Genomic DNA, 22,048 nt, shown 5'->3' with positions numbered 1-22,048 from the left:
CTCCAGCCGCTAGGCACCATTCCTTGCTCCAGTGACCTACGTTACTGCTAGAAGGAGTTGTCCTTACACGTAGCCTGTATACAATCTCACAGGTATTAGTTCTGTTCCAAATGCTTTTGCACTATTAAGCGACTGTAGCTACTTGTCTATTCCGTGATCGCTTATCTCAATATATGCCATTGAGTGTTCACGCGATTATTTAAATGAGGATTTGCATTTCGATCTTCGACCGTGAAACGGCTTCGGAATGGGAACGGGACATGTGCATTTACCACGCCGATGTCTTATTTTTCCCGGTATCCAGTGTGCTACGCAGCACGGGCTCGTTCTGGCACAGGCGACGCAGCGTTGGAATGTGGCTGGAGATAACTGGAGCGCCCGGCAGCTACACGCCTTTGCTTTTACACGCGACGCGTGACGCAGGCGCCATCTACACCACACGACCACACTGCACTTATTCACAAAAACCATCTGCCTTCAGGTTACAAATGAACACCTTTAACATGCCGAGTGTCCGGCTTACAACTGGTTGTTTCGGAAGGAATAGTAAATATTTCCGGAGGCGTTACTACGGACAGTACTGTCTATCTTGGCGCCTTCAAGACTCTAGATAGTGGGTGCAGTAAGTTTTAATGTTCTAGAAATGGCCCGAGAATACTAACGCCTTTCGCGCGTTATCTAGCACAGGTCAAGCTCATTGATAAGCCATAACTTTAGAGCAATTTTCCTCCGCAATGTGACCTGGTGACATTGCAGTAAGGGAAGCACACAGGGTCCAGTCACATTAATGTGTCTTCCAACTACGTTCGACAGCAACGTGGACTAACCACTCACAGACGGCAGGTGCAACCACGAACAGTGCAGGGTATTAAAGCATATTGAAGGGGCTTCGAAAGATAGTGTAGTAGCTGTCGACATTTGGAAATGGAGCGATGTATCTGACGTGTGCCCTGGCTTTCAGGGCAACCGTGAGAACATTCCCGAGACAGGTAAGTCTGTAAACTGCTGTATGCCACCGTACTTCGAGTGTATCGTGCATGGCAAAATGGCGCTATCCGAAATCGGTGCCGAGGCAAATGTGGTGCACCATTGGCCATAGTTGTGTAACTGGGTAACCTCTTTTGATGCTAGTCAGTTGTCAGGGTGAGCATTACTGCAAAGGGCATTTGATTCTAAAGCTTTATGTCAGGGTGTAAAACACCAAATAAATTACTTTTTCTCTCTTAACAACATGTGGGCAGGGTGGGTTCTTCCTTGGCTCGGGTATGAGGTAGAATCAAACAGCATTTTTACATAAGGTAACTTTTATTGAAATATTTATTTTACTGGATTGTTCTGGCTGGGAGAGCGGCAGCAGTGTCGTTTGCGAGGACTTCTGCTGCGTGAGCGGCTGCGTCTGACTACACCTGGCGTTGTGTATCTCGTGTCGCCGTTTCGCCCAGTTGACTGGAGGCGCGCATCGTGAAGTGGCCCGTTTAATTATTGAGAATGAAGTCGTGAATCGGATGGTGATACCTTGGATGTGGTGTCCCATTGTTTCTCTTCTCTATGCGGCTGCGTGAGTCAACGTTATGCGTCGTCCAGCAGAGCGGTGAGGCGGGGGAAGGCAAGTGTCCCGGACTCGAACAACCGACTCCAGTTTGCCAGTCTTCTGCTGTCAGATCCTCATCACCAGCTCACAGGTGACTGCTGATGTGAGGCTGTCTCCTTCCCGTCCTCACGAGTCGCCCGGGTACGTAAAAATGATTCAGATACCTCCTTTTAACTTCTGTCTTCTGGCGGCGAGGTTGCTGCTTGCTATTCCATTACAGCGGCGGACTTGGTGCTTCTGTGTACGATGTAGATTCTTCCTGCATGACGGTCTTCAGCACCGACTGTACTGGAACTGAACTCGAACCGAAACTGAACTGAAAAACTACTGTCGGGCCCTCTGCCTCTCGCGTATTTATTTACTTCAGTTCACTGGAGGTGAACGACTTCACGGTCATTGCCTCTTCTGTCACATTGAAAAGCTTCTCGAAAAATCTTCTTAACGTCTGTTATTGGCTGTGGGAATGTAGGCGAGGGCCTTTGATCACATGTGACAATTGAGAAACACGTGAGCCGGTCAGGCGATGCCCTGACGGCTGAATCGACAGCTTCCATTTATGTGGGGAGGGCGATGGCTTCTCCTGAATGTGCTGACTTGCAAGTGCTGGCCCGCTGTTTGCCCGCTGTTTGCCAGTGTGTAACTCTTCTAAACTAAACTAAGTTTCTCATTTATTTTCTAATTTCTACTTCACATTGATTTCACTAATTTATTTACCTTTCTTAAGTACCACTCAACAGGCGAAAGGGGTGAACGACAGCTGCAGTGATGTGCACGCTCGAACACCCGGCTAAAAAGAGTATCTCCTTAACGACTGATTAGCGAACGTTGCTGCGTTCAGGCCTCCTCTCATGCTTACTGCTGTACATGGCGACGAAGGCTGGAATTTGTCCACCAATAACCCAACTGAGCGTCTACTTACTGCCGACTGGTGGCCTTTCCGGTTGAATCACATTTTATGCTCAATCAGAGAGGCGGCCGTTGGTGAGTATGCAGAAAAACCTGATAGCAAAGACACTGCAGCAGGCTTCGGAATTGTCTAGACCGGAGGAGGGAGCGATAGAGTATGGGGACTGTATTAGTGACAATCCCTGGGTGATATCGTCATTCTGGAAAGCATGATGGATCAATGCAGGTATTCTCTATCCGTGGGGACCTCGTCCACCCCTACAAGCAGTTAGTTTTTCCTTAGCACGATGTCATCTGCCAGCAGGACAATTCAACATGTCACGCAGTTAAACACGTGACACAACTCACAGTGTACATGCATGGTCCGAAGAGCACCAAGAAGAAAGAGTCTGCCACACTCCGATGGCCACCAAATTCATCGGATTGCATCTCAATCGAGAATCTGTTGGACCACCTTGATTAGGCTGTACGTGCCTTGGATCCTCAATCGAGCCACCTAGCGCAGATGGCCACAGGCCACAGGAGTCCGTATGGATCCACTTCCCTGTTGGTGCTTTTCATAACCTCATGGACTCTCTTCCTGCACGTTTCGCAGCGGTCCACGTAGCAAAAAGTGTTAACCCAGGCTTTTGACAGGTTATCAAATTAATGTGTTTGGAAAGCGCATAAAGCGCGAGGATATGAAAGAGGAATCATTAGCGATTTCACCAAAGGGCTGATTGTTACGGCCCGACGTCTCGGAACGACCATCGTGGCAATGGCGAAGCTGTTCCAGCTGTTAACGTGCTACTATCATGAGCAGCCATGGAAAAGGTTTGAAGGACGGTGGAAGCTAATACACTACTGGCCAATAAAATTGCTACACCAAGAAGAAATGCAGATGATAAAAGGGTTTTAACTGGACAAAAATCATTTTACAAGAACTGACATGTGATAACATTTTCACGCAATTTGGGTGAGAAATCAGTACCCACAACAATCACCTCTGGCCATAATAACGGCCTTGATACGCCTGGACATTAAGTCAAACAGAGCTTGGATGGCGTGTACAGGTACAGCTGCCCATGCAGATTCAACACGATACCACAGTTCATCAAGAATAGAGACTGGCGTATTATGATGAGGCAGTTGCTCGACCACCATTGAGCAGAAGTTTTCAGTTGGCGAGAGATCAGGAGAATGTGCTGGCCAGGGCAGCAGTCGAACATTTTCTGTATCCAGAAAGGCCCGACAAGGACCTGCAACATGTGGTCGTGCATTATCCTGCTGAAATGTAGGATTGCGCAGGGATCTAATGAAAGGTAGGGCCACCGGTCGTAATACGTCTGAAATGTAACGTCCACTGTTGAAAGTGCCGTCAGTGCGAACAAGAGGTGACCGAGACGTGTAACCAATGACACCCCATACCATCACGCCGGGTGATACGCCACTATGGCGATGACGAATAAACGCTTCCAATGTGCGTTCACCGTGATGTCGCCCAACACGGATGCGACCATCATGATGCTGTAAACAGTACCTGAATTCATCCGAAAAAATGACGTTTTGCCATTCGTGCACCCTGGTTCGTCGTTGAGTACACCATCGCAGGCGCTCCTGTCTGTGATGCAGCACCGGAGCCATGGTCTCCAAGCTGATAGTCCATGCTGCTGCAAACGTCGTCGAACTGTTCGTGCAGATGGTTGTTGTCTTGCAAACGTCCCCATCTGTTAACTCAGGGATTGAGACGTGGCTGCACGATCCGTTACAGCCATGCGGATAAGATGCCTGTCATCTCGACTGCTAGTGATACGAAGCCGTTGGGCTCCAGCACGGCGTTCCGTATTACCCTCCTGAACCCACCCATTCCATATTCTGGTAACAGTCGTTGGATATCGACCAACGCAAACAGCAATGTTGCGATACGATAAACCGCAATCGCGAAAGGCCACAATCCGACCTTTATCAAAGTCGGAAACGTGATGGTACACATTTCTCCTCCTTACACGAGGCATCAACGTTTCACCAGGCAACGCCGGTCAAGTGCTGTTTGTGTATGAGAACTCGGTTCGAAACTTTCCTCATGTCAGTGCGTTGTAGGTGTCGACACCGGCGCCAACCTAGTGTGAATGCTCTGAAAAGCTAATCATTTGCATATCACAGCATCTTCTCCCTGTCGGTTAAATTTCGCGTCTGTAGCACGTCATCTTCTTGGTGTAGCAATTTTAATGGGAAGTAGTGTGGTTGCCAAGGTACTGAACGTCTTTGCCTAATCATCGTACGTGGTTGTCCATTCTGTAAAGCAGGGTACGCCTGATTTGTGACAGCTCTCACATCAGAGCAGAACGCTTGTACAGGAACACATGTTTCGGAGCACATCGTTCAGCGCATGTTATTCAATTTTGGGCTCTACAGTTTACGATTTCCTTTGAATCAACGACGTCGTTACGATTGCAGTGGCCACAGGGTCGCCGAGTATCGACCATTAATCAATCTAATCGTGTCACCAAGGCGGATAAACCTCGGTAGATCAGATCGATGGAGCATACAGACACGCCGTCATCTATGCGAACTGATACTCGAAATATGCACCACGTCGCGGAGCAAGCATGTGGGGGCAGTATTATTCTATGGGGAAGATTCATCTGGGAGCCGTGCAACCTGTGATAATAATCGAAGGCACTAATTATAGCTGGATAGCGCTTGCAAAATCTTTCATATGTCGGCTTCTGGACAATGCACAAAGTTTCTTTTGTACTACTCTGCCGTAGCTTGGTGAAATAAACACAAATGTTACACTATCGCCTCACAAGCAAATTAGTTCCGGAAATATTTGGTTTTTATTTACACTGAGGTAACAAAAGTCATGGGGCAGCGATATGCACATATACAGATTGCGGTCGTATACGGCCGCAAGACGGAAATTAACCAACTTTTAACGTGGAACGGTAGTTTGAGCTAGGCACATGGGACATTCCGTTTTGAAAATCGTTAGGGTATTCGGTATTTCATGATCCATTGTGCCGAGAGTGTGCCGAGAATGGCGAATTTCAAGCTTTATCTCGTACCACGGACAACGCAGTGAGCGACGGTTTGCACTTAACTACCGAGAGCAGCGGCGTTAGCGTAATCAGTGCTTACAGACATGCAGCTATGCGTGAGGTAGCCACAGAATTCAATGTGGGGCGTACGACGAACGTATCCGTTAGAACAGTGCCGTAAAATTTGCCGTCAACGGGCTATGGCAGCAGACGACCGGTGAGAGTGCCTTTGCTAACAGCACATCGCCTGCAGCGCCTGTCCTGGGCTTTGACTTTATCGGCTGGATCCTAGACGAGTGGAAACCCGTGGCCTGGTCAGATGAGTTCCGATTTCAGGTGGTGAGAGCTGGTGCTAGGGTTCGAGAGTGGCGCTGGCCACACGAAACCATGGATCCAAGTTGTGTACAGGCAACGTGCAAGCTGCTGGTAGCCTCATAATGGTGTTCGCTGTCTTTACGTGGAATGGGCTGAGTCGTCTGGTCCAACCGAACCGATCGCTGCAAACCATTTGCATGCAGTCATGGACTCCATGGTTGGAATTTTTATCGATGACAATGCGCTAATTTACCGCGCGGCAGTTGTTTGCGACTGAAGAGTTCCTGGATAACAGAACACAGAATGTCATTCTCAATGGAGAGAAGTCTTCCGAAGTAAGAGTGATTTCAGGGGTGCCGCAGGGGACTGTCGTAGGACCGTTGCTATTCACAATATACATAAATGACCTTGTGGATAACATCGGAAGTTCACTGAGGCTTTTTGCGGATGATGCTGTAGTGTATCGAGAGGTTGTAACAATGGAAGATTGTAATGAAATACAGGAGTACCTGCAATAAATTGAAGCATGGTGACGGAATGGCACTTGAATCTCAATGTAGACAAGTGTAATGTGCTGCGAATACATAGAAAAAAAGATCCTTTATCACTTAGCTACAATATAGCAGGTCAGCAGCTGGAAGCAGGTAATTCCGTAAATTATCTGGGAGTAGGCATTAGGAGTGATTTAAAATGGAATAATCAAATAATGTTGATCGTCAGTAAAGCAGATGACAGACTGAGATTTATTGGAAGAATCCTAAGGAAATGAAATCCGAAAATAAAGGAAGTAGGTTACAGTACGCTTGTTCGCCCGCTGCTTGAAGACTGCTCAGCAGTGTGGGATCCGTACCAGATAGGGTTGATAGAAAAGATAGAGAAGGTCCAACGGAGAGCAGCACGCTTCGTTACAGGATCATTTAGTAATCGCGAAAGCGTTACGCAGATGATAGAAAAACTCCAGTGGAAGATTCTGCAGGAGAGACGCTCAGTAGCTCGGTACAGACTTTTGTTGAAGTTTCGAGGACATACCTTCACCGAGGAGTCAAGCAGTATATTGCTCCATCCTACGGATATATCGCGAAGAGACCATGAGGATAAAATCGAGCCCACATAGAGGCATACCGACAATCTTTCTTTCCACGAAAAATACGAGACTGGAATAGAAGGAAGAACCGAAAGATATACTCAAAGTACCTTCCGCCAAACACCGTCAGGTGGCTTGCGGAGTATGGATGTAGATGTAGATAGAGGTTTGAAGAATATTGTAAAGAACTTGAGTGTGTAGCTTGGCCACCCAGATCGAACGTTTATGGGACGTATCGAGAGGTCAGTTCGAGCACAAAATCCTGTACCTGGATCACCTTCACAAATATGGACGACTATAGAGGATGCATGGCTCAGTATTCCTGCAGAGGACATCTTCAAATGACTTGTTGAGTCCTCGCTTTTTCGAGATTATCCCGGGCAAAAGGAAGTTCGACACGATATTAAGAGGTATCCCATGACTTTTTTCACCTCAATGTAATTTACATTTCGTTTACGTTTATCGTTTTTGTAACAACTGTGTTTTATTACAACAGCATTTCTTACAAAATACCTTAAATGTTTTGCTTAATTAATTATATTTAGGTTATAACTGAAGTGTTAAAGAAACCGGTAACATTACTTCAGTACTAATTATTTCTGGAACAAAATTAAATAAATGCAACATATCAGGTGAAATTTAAAGAATTTCATTTATTTAAGGAAATATTTAATTGTACAACTGTAAAAATAAAATTATTATATTCAAAACTGTGCAATGCACATGTACTACACTGACAAAATTATTCATCGAATGAATTTCTTCTTTCTTTTTTTTTTAATAGCTTACTGATTCATTTTCTTGTTGTTCCTCTTCCACATTTTAGTGAGGGCGAATATTATATTGACAGAAACAAGAGAATCTTCTGCAACGTTTTCACACTGAGACTCAACAACATTTTCGTTGTGTAATTTGTCTTGCGCCTCAACAAAATATTCGTCTATTTCGATGTTAGGAGGGTCAATGCTTTCACTTTGTGTTGAGTGACATTGTTTCTAAACACTAGTACACTGGAGATCTTTTTCTTGAAAGTATAATTATTCAACTTAACCTGCATGGAGTGCATCGCTGTAATATTTTAATTGCATCCATTAGATAAAAAAACCGGTTGTCGGCTCCAGAAGGTAGTAGAAATGATTTTTTTAATGGTACAGATCAGCTGATCCTCGTGTAAAACTCCCAGAGACCTATACGATCAACATTCAGTGTTGCAGCTACAGCTCCATCGACCGTCAATGTCTTCAAACTGTTTCCTGTTGGGACATCTTTGTCTTGGAAATCTCTCCCAGTACAAATGTTGAGAGCGAGCGCCATTGCTATCAGCAAATCCGTGTATTATATGGGCATCTGTGTTCTCTGCATTTGTCTAAAGTGCCATTGCACGTGCCAAGTTTGTGATTATATGCAGATGGTCTCTGGTCTTTCGTACATATCCGAGAGAACCGATACCATTGGTAACCGTGCAGCTCTCTAGAACGAAATGATAATTAAATCAAGACCCTAAGATACCGACAGACATTAATTTACATCAACGGGGACAGTTGAAAATGTGGGCCCCGCCAGAGACTCGAACCTGGGATCTCCTGCTTACGTGGCAGACGCTCTATCCATCTGAGCCACCGAGGGCACAGAAGGTAGTGCAACTGCAGGGATTTATCCGTTGCACGCTCCTCGTGAGACCCACATTTCCAACTTAATGTCCACACACTACAATCCCGGACACGGGATTCAACCGTCGTCCGCCCGAATGCGAGAGGATCATGGATCAAACTCTAATTCAATAATCCTATCTGAAGTTTACTTACCACAATACACTAAATCACTACTGGTTAATGGTGGAGTTGTTTCTCCAATGTCACTGTTGTTCCGTTCGTCCAGCCATTCCCTTCTTCGTCTCTAAAGACGCTATACACACATAGGACAGCACCAATGTGCACGAGAAATATTTTGACTGACCTACAGCGTCATTCCTAGCAGAACACTTCATTCTAAATGGTATTGCCTCGGTCCAGACGCCTCAATGTCTAACGACTGAACATATGAATTGTCATAAAAGCTCGTAGCTTGAAGAATAAGTCGTGTGGTTGCCGAACGAATCTACACGACAGCTGATATTTGTTTTCACTGCGGCTAAAGTTGCAGAACGAACACGAGAAGAAAAAGGAGCAATGGCTAGAAACAGAAAATTGTAACGAAATGAAGGAAGAGCTGCAGGAGGTCTACATTTAGTGAAGAGACTGCATATAAACAGGAGGAAAATATTGTTTTATTATACGATTACTGGACAGTAACCAGAAACAGTCACGTCCAAAAATATTTTTAGCATGCGGCGGATTGAGCGATGTAAAGAGGAAAGACCTCATAAAATTAATCGCGAGGAAGGAAGATACCTGTCTGAGATTAATTTGTAGTATGCTCAGGCGATATACACCACCAACGAAGGAAGTAACTTACAAAACCCTCTTACAATCCATGCTTGAATATTATTCATCAGTATGGGATCATTCCCAGATACAGTTAATAGAGAAAGTAGAGAATGTACAAACAATAGCAGCTCGTTTCGTCATGGGTTCGTTTAGCAAGTGTGAAGCGTTACTGAGAAGCTCATTTGCACTCCAGTGGCAGAGTCGGGGTGCAAATCTACCGATTTTTCTGTGTAGCTTCATTTACACAAGATGTGTTTCGGACTTCCACCTATCTTCAACTGATGTAATATATTTAACTCTTCGTCATTACAGTGTTTTCATCCACTGCATTTTGATTGATTTGTCCTCAATTCATCGCTCCTTATATGAATGACACAAACACTTTACACCCCTCGACACACACTGTAAGATGGCATTTGAAGTGTAGGTATAGATGTAGAAGAAGTAGAAGACGCATGGGAGGACCGACTGAATTAAGGGGGCCTTGGATTATTTGTTGTTCCAACAGGCAGCCCAAAGTCGGGGCAGCCCCGACCGGAAGTGACATCATAGCTGGCACGCGCTGACTGCTACCAACTTCCGGTGGCATTCCGGACCACATCCGCGACCAACAAGCAAAAGGTTAACTTCTCTTAAATAACTGCACGTGTAGCACAAACTAAACAAACTCCTAATTGTTTATTTGTCCTAAACGAGATGAATTGCTTTCACCGATGATACGTAAACGTATTTGTCTTCTGCTTTCGGAGAGAAGTAAATCAGAAAGTGACTAAGTAAGTGAAATTGGCAAGATGTAGGTGTGGAAAAGTGGAAGGCTAATCAGTTTTTCAAACAGAGCTTATTAGGAACTGGCTGGATGTTTCAGAAATATTCTTCCGATTTCACAAGACAATTTAGTTCACTAATCGACTATTCCGGTTTATGATTCATGGCTCACAAAACCAGCTACTGGGTTGACTTTCTAACACGTTCCAGTGGGCAACGAATATTGGATTTGTAATATTGCATGTAATTATTGACAGCATTTAAAAATCTTAAATGTCATCATCTACTTATTAAGAGGTATAATCTAGTGTCAGAGATCCAAAGCAGTGAGACAAGTGTTACCGTTAGAAACTGTGTATGTGTACTCGTAATGAGGCAGCATAGCTGACGACGCGCCAATTACCCAGACTGTATTCATCCAGTGCTTGAGAATGAGTGCACTTAGCGATTTCCGACAAACTTTACCCATAATCTGGAACCTTTACGAAACATTGTCTCGCTGATATTCTCTACCAAGAAAAGCCAACACCGTGTTATTGGTGGAGGCCGAAATGCACGCGTTTTAGCTCACGCAGGCTGGCGTGAGGAGGGAAGGACTATACTGACGTGAGGTCTGGAACATAACAAGGAATGAGAATTCAGAAAGCGGACGTAATTACTTTGATACTTAACTTTAATCCATTAATGATGAACGTCGCTGTTGACGGTACATGATTCACAATATTATCTGTTCAGAATACATTCATAGTAACTGAATATGGCGGCTTGCTAGGTCGTAGCAAACGACGTAGCTGAAGGCTATGCTAAACTGTCGTCTCTGCAAATGAGAGCGTATGTAGACAGTGAACCATAGCTAGCAAAGTCGGCTGTACAACTAGGGTGAGTGCTAGGGAGTCTCTAGACGAGATCTGCCGTGTGGCTGCGCTCGGTCTGCAATCACTGATAGTGGCGACACGCGGGTCCGACGTATACTAACGGACCGCGGCTGATTTAAAGTCTACCACCTAGCAAGTGTGGTGTCTAGCGGTGACACCACACAAATGATGAAGGGAAAACGATTCATCGCTTGTCATACTTTTGCTGTTCACGCAGTAAAACTTCAGCGTAAGATAGTTTTTTTAAAAATTTGTTATTTCTTTACTACTAAAGCTAATAGCAACGCATTTTGCAGACAGTATCCACATATGCCACTGAATGTACCTGCAAAATTATGTCATCGTATGACACGTAAGCTCAGAAGATATGACGTCATGAACATTTGATTTCGTGAAAAAGTAGTTTTCCCTTAAAATGGAGAACAACTTACCCAGAAAATAATAATCTTGTCTTTGATAATAAGTGAACCTAGGACATCCAGCAAACTTGAAAAATAATTTCAAACTTTTCTTAACTTCCTCTCTCTTGCATTCTTAACTTCAGATATTTAACACTTTAACTCATTTGTAATGTAATGCAACATATGCAGCAGTTTTCTGGTATCTTCTAAAAGAATGAAGATAGCGATTAGGGATTATTTTAAACTACGGATAGGACTTCAAACTTTTATTTTCTAAAGAACCATCCTATTTTACAAGGGTACGAATATGCATATACAACCTTGAAATATTTTTTACAGTTACGTTTAGGACCAAAGTTTTCAATTATATTTAGTAAATAGTCAATGTGCCCTTCGCCAGATCCACAGCAATCATCTAGACGATTACAGACTCATTCTGTACTCTAGCATACCTGGAGTTACTGCAAGCTTGGCAACTGGTAGGGTAGCAGTGAGCATTCTAGACAGAACGATCGTATCACATCCAATGTCAGGTTACACACCTGGTGTCAAGATACACACTTGGCCTCGTTGGTGGGCGACAGTCAAGTGATGTACAAAGTGTGGCTGTAATAAAAGAGGAGGATGCGGAGATGGATGGTGCGAGTGATCCTCATTGGTCCTGTGGGAGGGGGGCAGGGGGTTGCCACCACTTTAATGAGCTCCCAGTGGCTGAGATATGGCAGGGGTTTCCGAAAATTTCATACATCATCTGACCACTATTACATAACTGCGTAAGGCTTGTGGGGGATTCCCTTGGGTGACCTAGATCCATTCCCCGTGGTACCCCCATGGTGGGGAAGGGAATTCTTGAAGGAGTCCACATGTGTAATCTGACACAAGATGTAACACGATCATTATCACAGCTGGAATGTCCGATACTATCCCACTGTTGTTGCTATGCAGCGCCACAATTCACCCCAAGCTGTTGGAAGAGGAGGGATTTAGACAATTTTTCACAAACCGTCTCAACAGATCACACATGATGAGATCAACTGAACTTGGAGACCAATAGTGCAATGAGAGATCCATACGCATTTTGCTACCAATCCATGGTTCTGGCAGCTCATTACTAAAAAATGCTTTTAGAAACAGCTGATAGTGCTTCTGTCCCAGTGAAAAATGTAATTTTCGCCCTGTTATTGTAGTTACAGAAAAAAACAAACCTCAAACATATTCAGTTACACGATTCCAGTAACCACCGTTTCCAAAAAAAAGAAATACCCTTACATCTCATGCCATTAAATGTCGCGAAACACATGAAGCTTCGAGCCTCTCTCCTGTGCTCGACTGTGGTACATGCATCATATGTGCCCCATATTCTTAAATAGCAGAGATACAGTTTTCGACTTGCATGGAAGACAGTATAATCACTGGCCAGCACACCTGAAAGAAAATTATCTACCATTTCCCTGCCCTAAATGAATTCACAAAACTCTATACTCCGTTCATCATAAGAATAAAACCCGATTAAACATTACACTATGTATTCTTTCTCGTTTTCTGGAACCTTATTGGATTTAGTTTCACTTGGAACAGAAGCCAAGCTGTTCCGAGTACAGTCAAATACGATGATGAGGGTCGTTTACTGCTGTGCGTTACGCGTACATCAAATGGTTCAAATGGCTCTGAGCACTATGGGACTTAACTTCTGAGATCATCAGTCCCCTAGAACTTAGAACTACTTAAACCTAACTAACTTAAGGACATCACACACACATTCATGCCCTAGGCAGGATTCGAACCTACGACCGTAGCGGTCACGCGGTTCCAGACTGAAGGGCCTAGAACCGCATGGCCACACCGGCCGGCCGATGAAACTAAGTTGGATTGCCATCCAATATAGGTCCTAACTCAGCCAAGCCCTGATGGCCTCTCCTACACAATTGTCTGTGGTTAAGTGCCGTCAGACAAGATACTTTTCTTATCAAAATTGTAGGGTTATGCATCGGTTTCTCCAGTGCAAACTCTTGTGCAACACAATGAAATATTTGTTTTTCTACACCCTAACTCTCACAAAATTTGTTTTTCAGATGGTCTGTGTTTACTTTTCTAGGTGTCCATTCCTTGACCTAGAACACCAGCTTGTCAGCAAGGATGTCTTCCCTCACAAACTGCGTATAACTTATAGTTTCCGCCCTTCGTATTCTTACGCCAATTTCCAGACAACTGTACAACAGTGCGCTCCAAACTGAGCCTGACGACTTGGCATACTTGTGCGCTCTGTCTCCGATCCGTGCAGCAATGGATGCCTCCGGCCTCAGTGCACTGCCGCAATTCTGATTTCGGTACTCAATTAAAACTGAAATATCTCGTCATCCGTAACTCTGATCACCATGTGGTTTTCACCAAATGCTCTTAAATGAACTGCTGCATCTATATCTACTGTTTCAGTCTCTTTCTCCTGTTACTCAGTTCTTATAATTCCTAATGACTGTATCTATCACTGCCAAGTCTCAGTGCTTGTAACAGCTTAATGTTACATTCTCTGAAACAGAAACGTCGCCGCTCTTCCTCTTGAATGAGCGCTCTGAACGACCTGTAACTATCTATATATATATATATATATAAACCACCATTGTAGCAAAAGTACTGGTACCATCGTCGAATGCTCTGAGCTACCGGAAGGGCTATGCCGTGTTCTCAGGGAAAATCAAGCCACGCATTTGTACCTGAATTGCCCCTGTTAAAACGGAGAATCAAAACGCCTTTTGTTAGACCAAAATTTACATTGTTATTTTCTTGTCTCTCTTCCTCTATCAGGATGCTTTCTATTTCTACAATCATATTTTCTAGATAGTGGTTATCTATTTTTGTACTGATGCTGTTCTTGGCCCTTTTCTCTTATAGATGTGTTTCTTTCTCTGTTAATTCTGTATCTGTAACGTTTATTAGTTTTGGGTGATTTTTGAGGGATAAATGTGTTGTACTTTGTTGTGTTTTTCATTCTGTTTATTTTTATTAGTAAGTGTTCTGATTTTACGTTTGTGTTTGTTCTGTGTACATTGCCGTATTCTTGCTGTAATGTGTTCAGTTTTTTGTATGATGTTTATCATCACTGGTGGGTTATTAATAAATGCAGATAACTCGAGGTGTAGGTCACATAACATTCCATTATGCATGAATTTCTTGGTATGAAGCGATATGATTTCACTTTTTAACAAACTCTTTTCAGAGAATGATTTCGTTCTTTGTGTTACCGAAGTTTTCTTTCTGACCTTTATGTTAATATAACTCCATTATTTACTTTCCAAGTCTGATTCAATCTGATGTGTTGAATGGCGTTGTGGAGTCTGAGATGGATATTCTTGAAACTGTTGAGTAACTTGATAGGAAACGCCTGACATGGTTGTATTATCGTCACTTTTTCGTTTTCCGTCGTTACTTAGTTGTTTCAAAATTCATGGAAATTTATTCTGTCTATACAACTAAATCAAAGACAGTTTGTTCTTTGCTATATGCGTATTGCTTCTTTTATTTGTGAACCATCTTCAGTGGCCTGTACATCTTTTTGTATATCTAATAAAGGTATAATGTAGTAGTTACAATTGTAAGTAGGCTGTTTAGGTTTTTATGTTGGTGACGCCACGTAGTGGCATTGTTTGTTCTCTCTCAAAATCTTTCATTTGCTAACTATGTCTATTAGTAGTTAGTGCCTTCAGTAGTTAGAATCATTCATGTAGATGGCAGTATTGGCGCTCGCTGTATTGCAGTAGTTCGAGTAACGAAGATTTATGTGAGGTAAGTGATTCAGGAAAGGTATAGGTTATTCTTAGTCAAGGTTATTCTTTTGTAGGGATTATTGAAAGTACGATTGCGTAGCGCAAAAAATATTGTGTCACATCAGTGATGAACAGGATAAGTAAAGAAAAAACTTTCTGAGTACGTTCAGTTTTGCTCAGCTGTTTGAAAATCAAATAACGCAAGTGTTTTCCCAGCACTGTCATTCTTTACGTAGAAAGAGGAACTTTCACAATGCATTGCTGTCGTACATTTTGTCATGTTTTTCTCTTGTATTTCAGGTTATAAACAACTACTGAAGTACAAATATCGTGGAGTTGAATTATCGTCTGCTGTTTCGATTTCCAGTCTTGTAAGTACACATTAGCCCATATGTGAGTGGTCCTGGAGGTGTGTTCATTCGTTCCTCTTGCTCCAGCTGGCAGATTTCCGACGTTTTTCATCCACATGTATTATAACATATCACTTGCACTTTTCATTTTGTGATATATATATATATATATATATATATATATATATATATATATATATATATATATATATGTGTGTGTGTGTGTGTGTGTGTGTGTGTGTGTGTGTGTGTGTGTGTGTGTTTATAGAGTGTAGTGTTTCCAACTGTCGCTGTGTGTTATCATCCGTCTTTAAAACCCTGGTCCAGTTCTCCCCGAAATTCTCGATAGTCACCGTTCAGTACTAATTTGTTTGTCTATACGTGTACATCACATCTACCGAGTTCCGATCCATTGGGATAATTCCTTCATGGTGCGTCTTTCTTCTTTTTGTCTTAGAATGTATTCTTTGTCTGACTGGCTGTCATGAATATGAATCATTAATGCTGGAAATTATATACATGGAAGTCAATGAAGCAACAGTGACCCCGTAAACACTTCCATTTATCAGAGTAGGAAACAGATGGAACGTGAGGCGTGGAAACGGTATTGAAAGCTGGTGACCCCACTAAGTGTTCTCCGTCTCTCTAGGCATACCACACATCACGGCTCGCCTCATTACTTACAAACCACTGTAACAGCTATCCAGCCATGTAAATGAGCTCCGCGTGTTCGGTTCCGCTAGCAGCGGTCGTAGTAACTGGATGCACATGGTGGGTCTGTACCGCGTCTGTCGTACAAGACGGAGTGCCGCAGAGTGTTCTGGTCATTAGATGCCCAGTGCAGGCGGCGGATTCACTGTACAGCTGCCTGCTAGTGTACCGCACACGGCTTGTACCGCAGCTCAGAGGATTTCGCGTACGTCTTCCTACATCGGTATCGACGTCCGACTCAGGTACAAAATATAATAAAAAGTAACTACAAGCAACTTGTTCCAGCCTGAATGATTCAGGATCATAAGAGTCAGTAAAGGAAGACGCTCCAAGACAATAAAAGACGCACCACGAAGGAATTATCTGAATTCAAATCTTCACTCACATGTTTATTCCACAGATTTAATGATAATTAAACTGAGCAATTGAGGAGCTCTTCCACAGCTTGATATGTGTAGAAAATTTCAAATTAGGTTAGGTATGCTAATGGCATAATAAAATTTTTTTCATCTTAAGTATACCATTAGAGAAATGAATGGTGAAGTGTTGCCTGTTCGTACTGGCACTTTCCAATCTGGCACGACAAAGGGTAGGTTATCCAGTCTAACAAGCAGTTCCCATGAGGGAGAATGTTGCCAGAAGAAAGAAAAAGAGGCAACTGAACAGGAAAGGGTCAAAAGGAGGCAACCGTTTCCACTAAGAATGATATAAAAAATATACCAGAAAAATGTCTGTAGAAGAAGAATGAACAACAAACAATACACAGATTACATAAAATTCGTGCAAAGTAGTGTTGTGACATAATGAAAGATTATAATCCAACTGTCATTAAGATTTGTTTGACTTGGAGCAAAACCGGCCTAAGCCAAAATTTTCAGGCAGTGAGGTTTTCTATGCTAGACAAGTATGCTTATACAATCCGTGCATCGTGATTCAAACTAAGGAGCAAAGAAAAGGAAACTTTGTTTTGTACAACTGTTTGGAATCTTCAAGAGGATTCAGTCGAGTTGCTTTGGCTTCACTGGACTTTCTTTCTGACTACCATTAAAAAACAACCAAATTATGGCACCAATTCCATACATCTGTTTTCAGATTCTTGCAGCAGCCCAAAATAAAAACAGTACGAGGGTGGTGATACTTAAAGTGTTATTGGAAAAGAGCACGAAATTCAATAATATTCGTCCATTTTTCTTTGTTTGTGCCCATAGCTACATGGTTCCATATAGAGTGTTTGGTAGAAGCGAAAAGTCTTACAGAAAAAAGGAAAGCGTCTTGCCTCCTAATGGACATTATGATATTTCAGAAGAGCATGATACTCTCAACGTTCAGACTGAACTGTTAAAAAATGTAAAAGATAGTACACAGAAAGTACAAATATCCAAGCTATCATTCAAAATGAAGAGCCAACGTGTCATCTCATAGAAGAAAGCAAAGAAAATTATTAATGTGTCAGTAAGTAACACATACTCTGCACATCCAGTACAAGTTGACATCTTGGGAGGAAAGCAAACATGCCATCCAATAGTACTAACATCCAACCTTTTACCAAAACAAAATATGGCAAGCAAAGAAAAGAAAAAAGAAGTATCTTTCTTGCTAAAGTATTTTGAAACTCCACGTGATGCAAAGGAGTTTTACAAAGATATCCTGGACGAAACTTGATAGTAACAAAGTGATTGTAATATGCAATACTTCTTGTGTTATTCACTTTACGATTCATGTGATATTGATAATAACGACAGAAGCCAAACAATTCTGGTAAATAGTTTTCATCGCTATTATTGCATTATGCCACCATGTTTCTATTGCTATTTTTTGTATTCTCAATAAGGTCAAAAACTATAAATTTTAAAAAAATGCTATAATAATATAAGAAAAAATACGCAAATAACAACAATGCAGGTTATAATAAACGGTATAACACATAAAAATTATAGCAAAAAATACGAGCAGTTAAAGAAGACAACATAAGTGATACTAGCGGTAATTATAAGCGTTTATCGCCTTTTGAAATCAACTGAAAAAAGCATACGTTAATATGGAGCTATAAGCATTAAATTTTAATATATTTCATTACAACGATTTATTAATGTCAGTGAGATATGGTAGTCATGTAAAAATTAAAATGTTCAAACATACCTATCTAGGTGAAAATAGAAAAACTCATCTAAAACTGTATCTGCTGCTTTATCGAGTTTACAATGAACGCTCCTCGATTTACTTAGTAATTAAATATCTTTGCCAAAATGGCTACCAAACAATATTACAACATTAATAAATATGAAAAGTGATTTTGCGTGCGTAAGTTAAGGAACAATCAGCTAACATGTAAAGAAAAAATATGTTCAACTGTGTGTGAAATCTTATGGGACTTAACTGCTAAGGAGATCAGTCCCTAAGCTTACACACTATTTAACCTAAATTATCCTAAGGACAAACACACACACCAATGCCCGAGGGAGGACTCGAACCTCCGCCGGGACCAGCTGCACAGTCCATGACTGCAGCTCCTTATACAGCAAGGCTAATCCCGCGAGGCTAACATCGAAACCACTTACACCCCAATGAAAACAAATGCAATTAGTTAATGATAGTCAAAATATTAATTTAATCTTCGATAAGATCCTGGAACAGAATTTTATCATTAAAAACAGACCTTAAGGCTTCAGCCCCATCGCAGAACGAAACAAGGTGTAAACGTACGATAGCACAAGCAGCAAGGCACAAAAATTTCCAGTATACAAACATTCAGCAGTGTATGAATATTACAGTGCCATTACTGAATACGATAATGACATCTCCAATACAGCTCCCACAAAGGGAATTTTAACATACAGGAAGAATAAAGTAAATTGTGACCGCAATAAAGGTACACAAGCTAATGGCCAAGTTATTAATTGATGTCTTAATGCAATAGGACTATCGGGCTATTTGAATGCTTTGAATCTAGTGGTTGATGCCAAAATATCTAAAAATGATTCAGTAAGTAATTTCTACCGCGGAACCGCCGGACGATGCGGCATGACTTAGTCACAAGTTCCACGACCAAACACAGGATCATGGGACCTCTGATACGGACCCTACTCGTCCACATTGAGGTCAAATTCCTTTCGGCCGGCCACGAACGGCCAAACAGGGAGGGAAATGCATAGAGAAAGTTGGTCACGCGATGAGCAGCCACTATTCGGGGCTAGGATTAATGTAATCACGAGGCGGCTTTCTGGCAGACAAACCACAGATGAGTAAACTGAAATAACAAGGTTAAATATAGAGTAAAAAGATCAGATGTAACAAGTGAGAATGCACTAGACAATTTATAACAGGATTCAGCACTTCCGTCTATTCTGTCAAATTGACTTATACCAGATCACAAATTAAAAGTGAACCTTGAGAAGGAATATGTGCTTACAATGAACACACAAGAACCATATTACAATTAATAACAAGACCTACTACCGCGCTAAGGCGAAAGGAATAAAACATTAAATATAACCCCAGGTTAGAATACTTGACCTACCACAGTACAAATTAGAAGTCATTCAAAAATATAAGTATACATTTAAAACCAAACTTTAAAAACACTTAAATGTCCAAATTTGATTGTTATGATGGGTTATTTCAGAGACATGCGAATGCCATCATTTATGAAGTTGGTACCATACAGCACGTAATCTGTATCCTTGTCCTTTACGGTAAGCCATTCTGGGCTTAAATTTCAGCAGGATAATGCCCATCCGCGCTCGACGAGAGTTCCTACTCCTTATCTTCGTCCTTACCAAACCTTACCTTGTCCAGAACGGTCGCCGGATCATTTCCCAAGTGCGAACATTCTCATCATTAGGGCAGGGCCCACAACCAACTAGGGATTTTGAGGATCTGAAGTATCAGCTGGACAGAATTTGGCATGACATCCCTCGGGAGGGTATCCAACAACTCTGTTAACATATGCCCAGCTAAGTAACTGCTTGCAAAAGGGACAGATGTGGACCAACGGCATATTGACTTGCTTACTTTGCGAACCTCTTTCTCTTGAATGAATCATTGATTTTTTCTGAAATTGTAATCATTTTTTGTTCTTTACATGTGCTTCGCACTGTCGATTTCCGTCCCATTTGAATAATTCCTTCGTGGTGTTTTTTTTTTTGTGTCTTATAGTGTACAGCTCCTACAATGTCATCTTTGAGTGCAGCATACTGAGAGTTACTAAATCTCATTCACTCATCATCTTTGGGAGATAAGACTACCCTTCCAGGTACGCAGTAAAGTCGAAAGCATAGTTACATTTCGTAATCAAAACTATCACAACGTGAAGGCGAAATGTTCAGCGAATCTATTTCACGATGTCAATTCGTAGAACTTAGGTTTACTTTTACGCAGAAGATTACAGCAACCAGCCACTTTTTATAATGCTTTTTATTTCTTTAAGCAGCGCCGTTAGCGGTTTCGAACAGACAGGTTCATCTTCAGACGGCAAGTTCGTGTTTTACATTTAGTTTTTCCTTTTTGTTTCCTCACCTGAGGAAACTTCCTTGCGGTGGTGGCGCCCTACAACGAAAACAAGGTGTGAGACAATGTCTTTTTAACCGTAATTGTGCCTCACAGCAATTTTATGTGATGTAAACAAATTATTAATACTAAAGGGATGATGTTTCGCTTACTTACGGAGAAGAATCTGTGCCATTATGTTCCAGTGTCGATTGCTCATCTTGCAGCATCGAATGCTGTATAATGCTTTTTTTTTGTACATATGCAGGGTGTCCCAGCTATCTTGTCCACCCAAAATATCTCTGGAACAAAAACAGCTATTGGAAAACGACTTTCACTGGTATCAATGTAGGGCTGGGGTCCATGAATATACATATTTGGCAACATTCTAAAACGAAAGCATATGTGTTTTTTTAACACAAACTTATGTTTTTTTTTGTAAATGGACCTCCTATATTTTTTCTTCAGCAATCCATAGCATGACAAAGCACATACACAATGGCGTTGATTGCATCGCAATATTCCCATTGCATCCCGAGATATCGAGACGCGAAGTTGACGCTTGAAATACCCGCCATGCACTGCTAGCGCACGTCCTGAGGCTCAGGCGTGAACCCCATGCTGCCCGTAATCGCGATGTGATTGACATGTGTAATCACACCTCCATACTTATCAACAGGTCCGAAACGAATAATACGGTCTGCTGCCATCAACTCTCATAAGCACATAATGGTTTCCCTCTTGCACGTTTTACGTATCTACGTACACAGTATGAACCAGTACCGATCGGTGTACACGCGCCACTCTTCTTTGGATCTCCTCCGTCAACCCGATCTGGTACGGAACCCACACTGATGAGCAATACTCAAGTATTGGTCGAACGAGTAAGCGACCTCCTTTGTTGATGGACTACAATTTCTAAGGACTCTCCCGAATCTCAACCTGACACCCGCCTTACCAACAATTAATTTCATATGATCATTCCACTTCAAATCGTTCCGTACGCATACTCCTAGATATTTTACAGAAGTAACTGCTACCAGTGTTTGTTCCGCTATCATATAATCATACAATAAAGGATCCTTCTTTCTATGTGTTCGCAATACATTACATTTGTCTATCTTAAGGGTCAGTTGCCACTCCCTGCACGAAGTGCCTATCCGCTGCAGATCTTCTTGCACTTCGCTGCAATTTTCTAACGCTGGAACTTCTCTGTATACTACAGCATCACACGCGAAAAGCCGCATGGAACTTCCGACACTATCTACTAGGCATACCTCTGTGAGCTCTATCTGCAACAGCACTGAAGCACTATGCCTCGTCGACGTGTGTATCGACAACGACGCCACCACATGCCT

The sequence above is a fragment of the Schistocerca gregaria genome, chromosome 6 (assembly GCF_023897955.1).
Source record: "Schistocerca gregaria isolate iqSchGreg1 chromosome 6, iqSchGreg1.2, whole genome shotgun sequence".
Classification (NCBI taxonomy): Eukaryota; Metazoa; Arthropoda; class Insecta; order Orthoptera; family Acrididae; genus Schistocerca; species Schistocerca gregaria.
Note: the sequence above shows the minus strand (reverse complement) of the source record.